General features: G+C 44.7%; 1 long non-coding RNA gene across 2 annotated transcripts; it reads right to left on the bottom strand.

Moving 5' to 3' along the window:
- Window positions 1-222: 222 nt before the first annotated feature.
- Window positions 223-9,824, bottom strand: LOC308256186. Of its 2 annotated transcripts, none has more exons than XR_013961416.1 (3): window positions 8,938-9,462; window positions 7,222-7,436; window positions 223-2,284 (listed from the first exon to the last, which is right to left on the bottom strand). It is a non-coding gene; the product is annotated as an uncharacterized lncRNA (long non-coding RNA). The 2 variants fall into 2 exon arrangements; XR_013961415.1 differs by lacking the exon at window positions 223-2,284 and adding an exon at window positions 9,639-9,824 and having other exon boundaries at window positions 6,273-7,436; window positions 8,938-9,134.
- Window positions 9,825-9,912: the final 88 nt, after the last annotated feature.

Here is a 9,912-nt window from a genome sequence, read left to right as displayed (position 1 = left end):
GCCGTGGAAATGTTGCCCAAAAATAAGAACTGAGCTCCTGTCATTTTACGGTTACAACCTAAGTTCTATTTAAATTTTATGTTTTAAAAATATGGACACTATTCAGATGTTTACTTTAAGCTAGTATCAGCCCAAACCTACATTTACTGTGTCACTACTGCCTGTCAGCAGAAAGCACATTGATTTCTAAATGCCGTCTAGGAGAAAAAGAGCTCAGACATGACGTGTAAGAGAGGACCAATGTTTTTCGGTTTTTGTTTTTAATTGTTGACATTGATGTCCCCCAATTCCCTCCCCTTTACCCTCCTCTTCCCAGCCCTGCCCACTCCAGGCCACTATTATCTGTGTCCACTGGTTATTCTTAATCTCTTCCCATCTCCCCTCTGAGACATATTAGCCTGTTCCATGCCTCCATGTCTCTGGAACTATATTGTTCTCCAGTTTATTTTGTTCATTAGATTCCACTTATAAGTGAGATCATGTGGTGTTTATCTTTTTCTCACTGGCTTCTTTCACTCAGCGTAATACTCTCCAGGTCCATCCATGCTGTTGTGAAGGGTAAGAAATCCCTTTTTTACTGCTGCATAGCATTCCATGGTGTAGATGTACCACAGCTTTTTTATCCACTCGTCTACTGATGGGCACTTGGGCTGTTTCCAGATCTTAGCTATTGTAAATTGTGCTGCTATGAACACAGGGGTGTATATATTCTTCCCGATTGTGTTTCAGGCTTCTTAGGATATATTCCTAGAAGTGGGATCACCGGTTCAAACAGCAGTTCCATTTTTAGGTTTTTGAGTAAATTCCATGCGGTTTTCATAGCGGCTGCACCCGTCCACATTCCCACCAGGCTTCCCTTTTCTCCACATCCTCGCCAGCACTTGTTTGTTGAATTTAAAGCTCTAACATTTTCTCTGAGCACTGCCTTCGTTGCATTTCCTCTCCACCCCAAATGAGTAGCTTGTATTTTTGTTATCATTCAGTTTGAAATATTCTCCAATTTTCCGTGTTTGTTTTTTTTTTTTTAATTTGACCCATGGATTACTTAGAAGTCTGTTGTTTAACTTCTAAATATTTGAGGATTTTCAAATATTATGGACTGAATGTTTGTGTTCCCCTCCACTCATATGCTGCAGCCCTAACGCCAATGTAGCTGTATTTGAAGATGGGGCCTCTAAGAAGTAATTAAGGTTAAGTAGGGTCCTAAGGGTGAGGACCTGATCCAAGAGAATTAGTATCCTTATAAGAAAAGACACCAGGGGGGTGCAGAGGGGCCTCTAAAAGGCCTCTGGGCTCCACAGGCTCCTGGTCGTGCTTGAGGGGGAGCCTTTCGAAGAGACACCCGCGCAGCCCAGCCTGGGGGCCGGCAGCCTGCGGAGGTGAGTCAGGTGTGGCCCATCTTCCTGATGAGTTTCACCTCCTCGCCCAGGAAGTGGTTCTCTGGGAAGTCACGGAGCTGAGCTCTGGCGGGTAGAACCAGGGCCTGCAGCTCCACTAGGGCCAGGGTCAGGTTCCTCTCCAAGGCCGGGGCAGCTTCCATGGCATCCTGAGTTTTGCCCACTCATCCTGCACATCCTGGAGAGAAGGCGGCCACCATGCTGGTTTTGCATCTTTAAGAGATGCTGGGCGCCCTGTGACTTCTCTGCCAACTCGAGGAAGAAGTGGTCCATGCCATCCAGAGCCATATCATCACGGTCGGTCGAAATAGAAGCCCTGGGAGAGGTAATGTGGGGCCCACAGAGGCAGGCTGGCCAGGTGGTTGACCACAGCCTCCACCTTGATGGAATAATTCTGACGAATTTGGGAGCTCATGGTTGTTCAGCAATAAGGAGTTAAGGCAGAAAAAAACCCCAATGTGTTGGCTGGTCTCAGAGGTGGTTCTGAAGGTGGAGACTGGATAAGACACAGGAAGAGTGGCTGGAGGCTGGGTCCCCGGGTCTATTCCATCCAAACACTGCTGAAGCAAGAGACAGATCTGGGACCGCCAAGGGAAGTGTCCATAATTTTCTTCTTTTAAAAACCGAATCATATTCCATTACATGGATATAGCACAACTTCTTTATCCATTTCTCTGTTGATTGCCATTTAGGTTGTTTGCACATCTTGGCTACAGTGAATAGTGCTGTAATAAAATTGAAATGCTAATATTTCTTCAAGATACTGATTTGAATTCTTTGGAATTCCAGAGTAGGATTGTTGGATTATATGGTAATTCTATTTTTAAAATTTTTGAGGAACTTCCATACTGTTTTATTTACTTAAAAGACTTTAAAAAAATTGATTTCTAGAGAGAGGAAAAGAGAGGGGGAGAGAGAGAGAAAGAGAGAAAGATCCATGTTAGAGCAAAACACTCATCAGCTGCCTCTTGCATGCCACTGGAGGTGGAGCCTGCAACCTGGGCATCCAGGAATCGAACCTGTGACCCTTCTGTGCAAGAGACAATGCTCCAACCAATGAGCCACACCAGGCAGGAACCATACTGTTTTATGTATTAGCTGCACCCTTTTGCATCCCCATCAACAACGTACATCGCTGCCAACTTGGTCTTGTTTTTCTGAGAGTAACCCTCCTGACAGGTGTGAAATGTTCTCTCATTTGATTTACATTTTCCTGATGATTTTGTGATGTTGAGCATGTTTTTCATAGGACACTTGATCATTTGTATATATTTTGGAGATTAACCCTCTATCAGATATAGAATTTGAAAATATTTTCTCCCATTCCATAGGTTGCCTTTTCATTCTATTGATTGTTTCCTTTACTGTGAAACCTTGCAGCTGAAACTATTTGAAAATAATCTCAAAAGAAATCTTTTTTTTTTCTGCCTGAATCTAAGTGGCTATGCCTTTGTGATGATTTGTCTTCTTCTGGATTCCACATTTCTGTCTTACTCCTCTCTCTTCTCTGCTCTGCTTCACAATTCTGGGGAAGATTACCTAGGGCAGTGGTCGGCAAACTCATTAGTCAACAGAGCCAAAAACCAACAGTACAACAGTTGAAATTTCTTTTGAGAGCCAAATTTTTAAAACTTAAACTTCTTCTAACGCCACTTCTTCAAAATAGACTCGCCCAGGCCATGGTATTTTGTGGAAGAGCCACACTCAAGGGGCCAAAGAGCCGTATATGGCTTGCGAGCCGCAGTTTGCCGACCACGGACCTAGGGGATATTAGTGAAGTAGACTGTGTCGATGGGTTTAAGTATGGTTCAGAACCATGGAGAGCAACACAGGGTTCAAACCTCTAACCCTCATGATCTGTTCAGGGGTCCTCAAACTTTTTAAACAGGGGGCCAGTTCACTGTCCTTCAGACCGTTGGAGGGCCGGACTATAGTTTAAAAAAACAACAACTATGAACAAATTCCTATGCGCACTGCGGGCCCGGGACGAGTCAGCTGCTAAGCAGGACAGGCAGCGGCACCCGGCGGGCTGGATAAATGTCCTCGGCGGGCCGCATGTGGCCCGCGGGCCCTAGTTTGAGGACGCCTGAATTGCCAGGTCTTTATTGGCCTGTTCTAAACCCTAGAGTTTAGAGCAATGCCTAACATATGAAAAGTAGTCAACAAATATTTGTTGAATGAAATGAAATGACATGCATTCTCCCTAGTGGAATCAATGTGTGGAGGACTATGAACATTTCTGTAGCTCTTGATACATGCCACCAAATTCTTTTCAGAAGTGGGACATTTAATTTATACAGCCACCAAGTAAAACTTTGATTTTTCTCTTTATATCCTTCACTCATTTTTCTTGTTTATTGAAGTACTAGAGGCCCGGTGCATGAGATTTGTGCACTGTGGGGGTGGGGAAGAGGTGGGCCCTCAGCCGGGCCTGCACCCTCTCGCAGTATGGGACCCCTCACTCCTTACCACCTGCCTGCCTCAGAGACGGGAGGGGCTCCTGCCACCACCGCTGCGCTCCCCAGCCATGAGCCCGGCTTCTGGCTGAGTGGGCACACCCCCTGTGGGAGCGCACTGCCCACCAGGGGGCAGCTCCTGCATCGAGCATCTGCCCCCTGGTGGTCAGTGTGTGTCATAGCGACTGGTTGTTCCACTGTTCGATTTGCATATTAGGGTTTTATTATATAGGATATTGGACATACAATATTACAGTAGGTCCTCGGGTTACGTCGGAGATCCGTTCCTACGGCGTGACATAACGTGATTTTCGCCGTAAGTCGGAACCCACTTACATAAGCACTTACGTCACTCACATGGAGCACAGACACAGCAGGAATGAAGTGACAGTAAAAAAAATTTAAAAGAAAGATAACAATTCCTGACCTTTATTTGTGGTAAATAATAAAAAAACATAAAGCACACACGTATGTACATATGGTGAAATGACGGAACTTTTTTTTTTTTTTACAAATAAATCGGAGATGGCGACATAACCACGAAACGACATACGTAACCCGAGGACTGCCTGTATACTAGTTTCAGGTGTACAACATAGTTAGGTCGACATTTATATTCCTTATGATGTGATCACGACAGTAATCCTAGTAACCATCTGTCACCATACAGAATTATGATGATGATATTGACTATTTTCCCAATGCTGTGCATTACACCCATGTGGCTTATTTTTCATAACTGGTGGTTTGTGCCTCTTATTCTCCTTCACTTTATTTATTTATTTTTGCCAATTCCCCCACCTCCCTGCCCTCTGGCAACCTTCAGTTTGTTCTCTGTATCTATGAGTCTGTTTCTATTTTGTTTTGTTTGTTCATTTGTTTTTTTATTGCACATTTAAGTGAATTAATATGGTATCTGTCCTCTCTGACTTACTCATTTAGTATAATACCCGTTTAATGATGTTAAGTCTTCTGATCCATGAACGTGAGATGCCATTCCATGTGTTTAGGTCTTTTTAATTTTTTTTTTAATTACACACACACACACACACACACACACACACACACACACACATATATATTTAACTCGCATAGCTAGTTAGCTAAAAGGTAAAGTAAATAGCTTTAGGGTACTGATTAGCAGCTATAACTATTCCTTTTATTTTTATGTAGCTAAAGTAACTTTTAATGTATTAGAATTACAAATATTTATAGAGAAGTACTCATTAGTCCTGGCCGGTGTGGCTCAGTTGGTGGAGTGTCGTCCTATGCACCAGGTCACCAGTTCGATTCCTGGTTAGGGCACATACCTGGGTTGTGGGTTCAATCCCTGGTCGGGGTGCATATGGGAGCCAAGCGATCAATGTTTCTTTTTCTCTCTCTCCCTTCCCACCCCCCCACCCCCGCCACCAAAAAAAGGAAGTACTCATTAAAACAATACCTGTTGCTCTAAGTAATTTCTTAAATCAGAAGAAACAAACAAACAAACAAAACCCCACAAAATTTAGTTAATATATAAACTGAGAAAGTATAATGAAAAGTGCTTGAGACTGGAAGTCAGGAAATTGGGAAGCTAGGCTTATAACCTTCGGAAAAATTATTTTACCTCTCTAGGACTGTTTCCTCACATATAAGTATTGTAACTTTCCCTAAATAGGAAATCATGGGTCTATGACAGCAATCAATATGGCATGCAACTGTATTTATTTATGTTTAAAATATATTTTTATTGATTTTAGAGAGGAAGGCAGAGGGAGAGAGAGATAGAAACATCAATGATGAGAGAGAATCATCGATTGGCTGCCTCCTGCACACCCCACACTGGGGATTGAGCCTGCAACTTGGGCATGTGCCCTGTCTGGGAATCGAACCCTGACCTGGTTCATAGGTTGACACTCAACCACTGAGCCAAGCCAGCCGGGCCTGTATTTATTTTTAGACTAAATCTTGAGAAATAAAACATTTATAAAATTGTTTGCGGTTGAGATGTTCAATATTTCCATGCACCCTCACCCATCTTAGAAGTATAAGAGTGAAAATATATATTTTTACTTGCTGCAGATTAAATTAGAGGAAGCTATATATGGAGGTTAAATACCTATAAGTATAAAATACAATTATGAGCTTTAGAATGCAAAATTATGGTTATGATTCATTCTTAATATAATTGAGAAATAGATGCCATCTTTTGTAGTCAGAATATTAATGTTAATAAGTTGTCTTAAAACATCCAGTACAGTAAAAAAAATAAAGTATGGGCCAATATGCAGATTATATATTTAAACCTTTCGTTTTTTAGTGTTTTAAAGTAGCATAACAAAACATTTTTCAGCTTAACAAACTTGAACGTGCAACTTTTCTGAGCATCCCCTGACCTCCCACCCTCTGAGTAGGTGTCTCCTTTGAGGACTATGTATTCAGTCATTAGAATTGTTTTTATTGGGTTTTAAAGCCAGTACTCAATAGCACCATCTACTGTTAACGTAGTGAAATTTAATAATAGTGAAAAGAATGTTCATATTCTCAGATCTTCACATTGAAACAAACACAATATTCTAACCCCAAACTTCTAAGCTTATAGATAAAGAAAGCGAGGCTCATAAAAGATAAGTAACTTGTTAAAAGTCACAGATAATACATACTATTGCAAACTAAAATTTCTGTAGGTGCTTTCAAAGCAAGGAAACATGGAAAAGCAATTTATCCTACTGATCAAGTCTCCAGGGTTGAAAACCAGGCTGGCTGTTGGTGGCTCCTGTGCTGACTGCCTTTCGGTAAGTTAATTAACGGCTTTGTGCTTCCGTTTCTACATCTGAAAGTTGGTGACAGGTTCTTTTCAGTGTTTTTTTTTTTCTTTTTAAATATATTTTATTGATATTTTACAGAGAGGAAGGGAGAGGGACAGAGAGCCAGAAACAACGATGAGAGAGAAACATCAATCAGCTGCCTCCTGCACACCTCCCACTGGGGATGTGCCCGCAACCAAGGCACATGCCCTTGACCGGAATTGAACCCGGGACCCTTCAGTCCGCAGGCCGATGCTCTATCCACTGAGCCAAACCGGTTTCGGCCTTTTCAGGGTTTGTGTGAGAAACAGAAGTAGTGGACAATGTATGTAAAGTACCATGCTTGATATATGGAGGACAGTAATGGTGACATTATTTTTACTCACAAGTGGTAGAACTGCTTTTACATCCAGATGCTTCTGATTTCAGTGTATGTGTTGTTTCAAACTGACCACACCAGCCAACAGTCTTATTATATGTACAAAATAAAACAAATCATGAACATGTGCTAACACAGCATACAAGCCCATTGACAGTCTATAGGATTCTTTGATTTTGGTGAAGAAGAAAGCTGAGCCTCACCTTCGGTACTTGGAAAACAGATCCTTAATTTCTTGTCTTATTTAGTCCAGCAAGCTTCCTTTCTTTTATTGATTTTTTCCAAGCTTCCTTTCTTTCAGTGATAGAATCTGTCCTCTTGGCCTTGAGGGTGTGCACATTGCCAAGGCCTGGCCAATCACAGCACCCTGGACACCGAGAATGGCTCAGAGGACGTGTGCTGCAAAAAGAGCGAGTGTCTGGAGGAGTCAGAGAAACGAGAGAAGTGTGGTATCTTTGGTCCCCACGCAAGTACCATCCGCAGGGTACCTCCTTCTTAATACAGTGTGCTGGGGACCCTTGACGGTTATCCCATATTCATTTCCTCCTCTTCATTAGCAACAGAACCTCTCAACCTATGCTTTCCAAGTCTTCTTTGGAGATAGGTGTGACCAATCGACTTCACTCAATGGGATGTGAGTGAAATGGTTGAATGCCATTTCTACAATTTGATGTTACACCATCAGTCCATGTTTCCCAATGTGTCAGTGACTCAGCTTTAACCTTTACTGAGAGCAGTACTGACCTGAGGAAATGGACGCCTTAGATTAACTGGGAAATAGATTTTTACAGTGAATCACTCACTGAAAACCCTGTGTGTGAATGTGTTGGGAGACTGTCAAGTCCAAGCAGAAGACCATTTAAGCTCAGCCATAAGAAAGGAAGGGCCCTAACCGGTTTGGCTCAGTGGATAGAGCGTCAGCCTGTGGACTGAAGGGTCCCAGGTTCGATTCCGGTCAAGGCCGTGTACCTTGGTTGCGGGCACATCCCCAGTAGGGAGTGTGCAGGAGGCAGCTGATCGATGTTTCTAACTCTCTATCCCTCTCCCTTCCTCTCTGTAAAATATCAATAAAATGTATTTAAAAAAAAAAAGAAAAGAAAAAGAAAGGAAGGAAGTACTGATTCACATTACAACATGGAGGAACCTTGAACACATTAAGGTGCAAACACAAAGTCACATGTTGTATGATTCTACTTATAGGAAATGCACAGAATAAGTAAATCTACAGACAGGATATCAGTGATTGTCAGGGGCTAGAAGTTGCGTGGGGTGGAGAGTGACTGGTAATGGGTATCAGGTTTCTTTGGTGGTGATGAAAATGTTCCGGGAATAGACAGTAGTAATGGTTGTACAACTTCCTGACTATACTGAAAAGCACTGGATTGTATACTATAATGGGGTGAATTTTATGGCAGGTGCATTACATCTCCAGAAAGTAAATTTAAGCTAAATTGCCCTTGAAAATCCTTCTTACAGAATGTAAAACAGCTTGTTGTATCTTTTGTGTAAAAAAATAAATTGCCTTTTTAATTTTTGAATTGAGTACCAGATAAAGTAGTATGCTTGCATTTGGGAACCCTGTTTCCAAAAATCTATGTCTTTTAACTCATCATATTCAATCGTATGCGATTCTTACATTACAAAACGCAAGGGACTGACATCAGAGGTACTCACAAGGGAACATACGTACCCCAGGGTACACGAGAAGAATTTCCAGCAGGTGCCCTGGCACGGAGAGGGTTAAGAAAAGTAATTTCCATATCCCCAACGTGCAGGTATCGCCTTTTCATGACTGACCTGAGGCTAAAGCTGCCACGTCATCATGTCCTACAGTCCTCTCCCACCTCCCATCCCTCAGTGTACAGAAGGGAGTCATACGTCTCACCTGTCATAAGTCCCCAGCATAGCAAACAGCTCACGGTGTCAGACAATCCGACCGTTTGCATTACCGACGCTGGGGAAACCTCCTTTATATCGAGGCACCATGAACCAGGAGAGCACACTGCACTTTCCCTTGCCTTACACTCTGGGCATAGAATCCAGAAGCAATTCGAACCACTGAGGAACGCGATAGTAAAACGCATCCCGTTCCCTTCTACCGATTTAGAGGAACAATCTGCAAAAATGAAGGCCAGGGGTGGAGACCGGTTCAGGACCCCACAGCTCCGTAACGACTGGCTTCCGGGACCCCCACCGCTAGGAAGTACACGCGGAGCAGGGGGCTGGGGAGTGACGAGGCAGCGGCTGCAGACGGCCGACTCGGACGTTAGCAGGCACACCCTTTCCTTGCGACCCGCAGCGAGGCGGGCGCCGGGGCGTTCCCCCGCCACTCCCGGTAATTGCAGGACACGCGGGGCGCGCGTTTCTGCTCTCGGGTGGAGCTCACATTCGTGGCAGTGTGTTTCTCAAAGGCAGTCTGTGTTCAAAGGATGCGTGGCCTGTTCGGGCCCGCTCCACAGGACCCCCCCCGCCACGCCCCGGGCTGGTGTGAGTGTGTGGGGGGCGGGGGGCAGTGCGGGAGGGGCAGCGCCCTCTCCAGGGAGCAGGTGCCCCTCGCCGCTGCACGGGGAGCGTGGGCAGGGCAGGGCAGGGCGAGGCGAGCAAGCAGGACGCCGTTTACCTAGTTTCCCAGAGAGCCTTTGGGGTCCCACAGAGGCCGGTGGGCGTGGAAGGCGAGCGGCGCCTTTGCCACTCGGACAGCGCTGACGCTCAGCGCGGGCCCGCCCGGGACCCCGCACCGCGCCGGGCTTCGGGGAGACCCTGCGAGCAAAGCTGCTGTGACGCCGAGGACCGCCCTCGCCGGGCCCCGCCCACCACGCTCGTATCCCCGCCCACCACACTCGTAGCCCCGCCCCAACCCCGCCCCGCGGCAGGGTTCCAGACGCCACACTACT

This window comes from Plecotus auritus (assembly GCF_963455305.1).
Source record: "Plecotus auritus genome assembly, chromosome: 8".
NCBI classification, from domain to species: domain Eukaryota; kingdom Metazoa; phylum Chordata; class Mammalia; order Chiroptera; family Vespertilionidae; genus Plecotus; species Plecotus auritus.
Note: the sequence above shows the minus strand (reverse complement) of the source record. Positions and strands in the feature narration are given on the sequence as shown.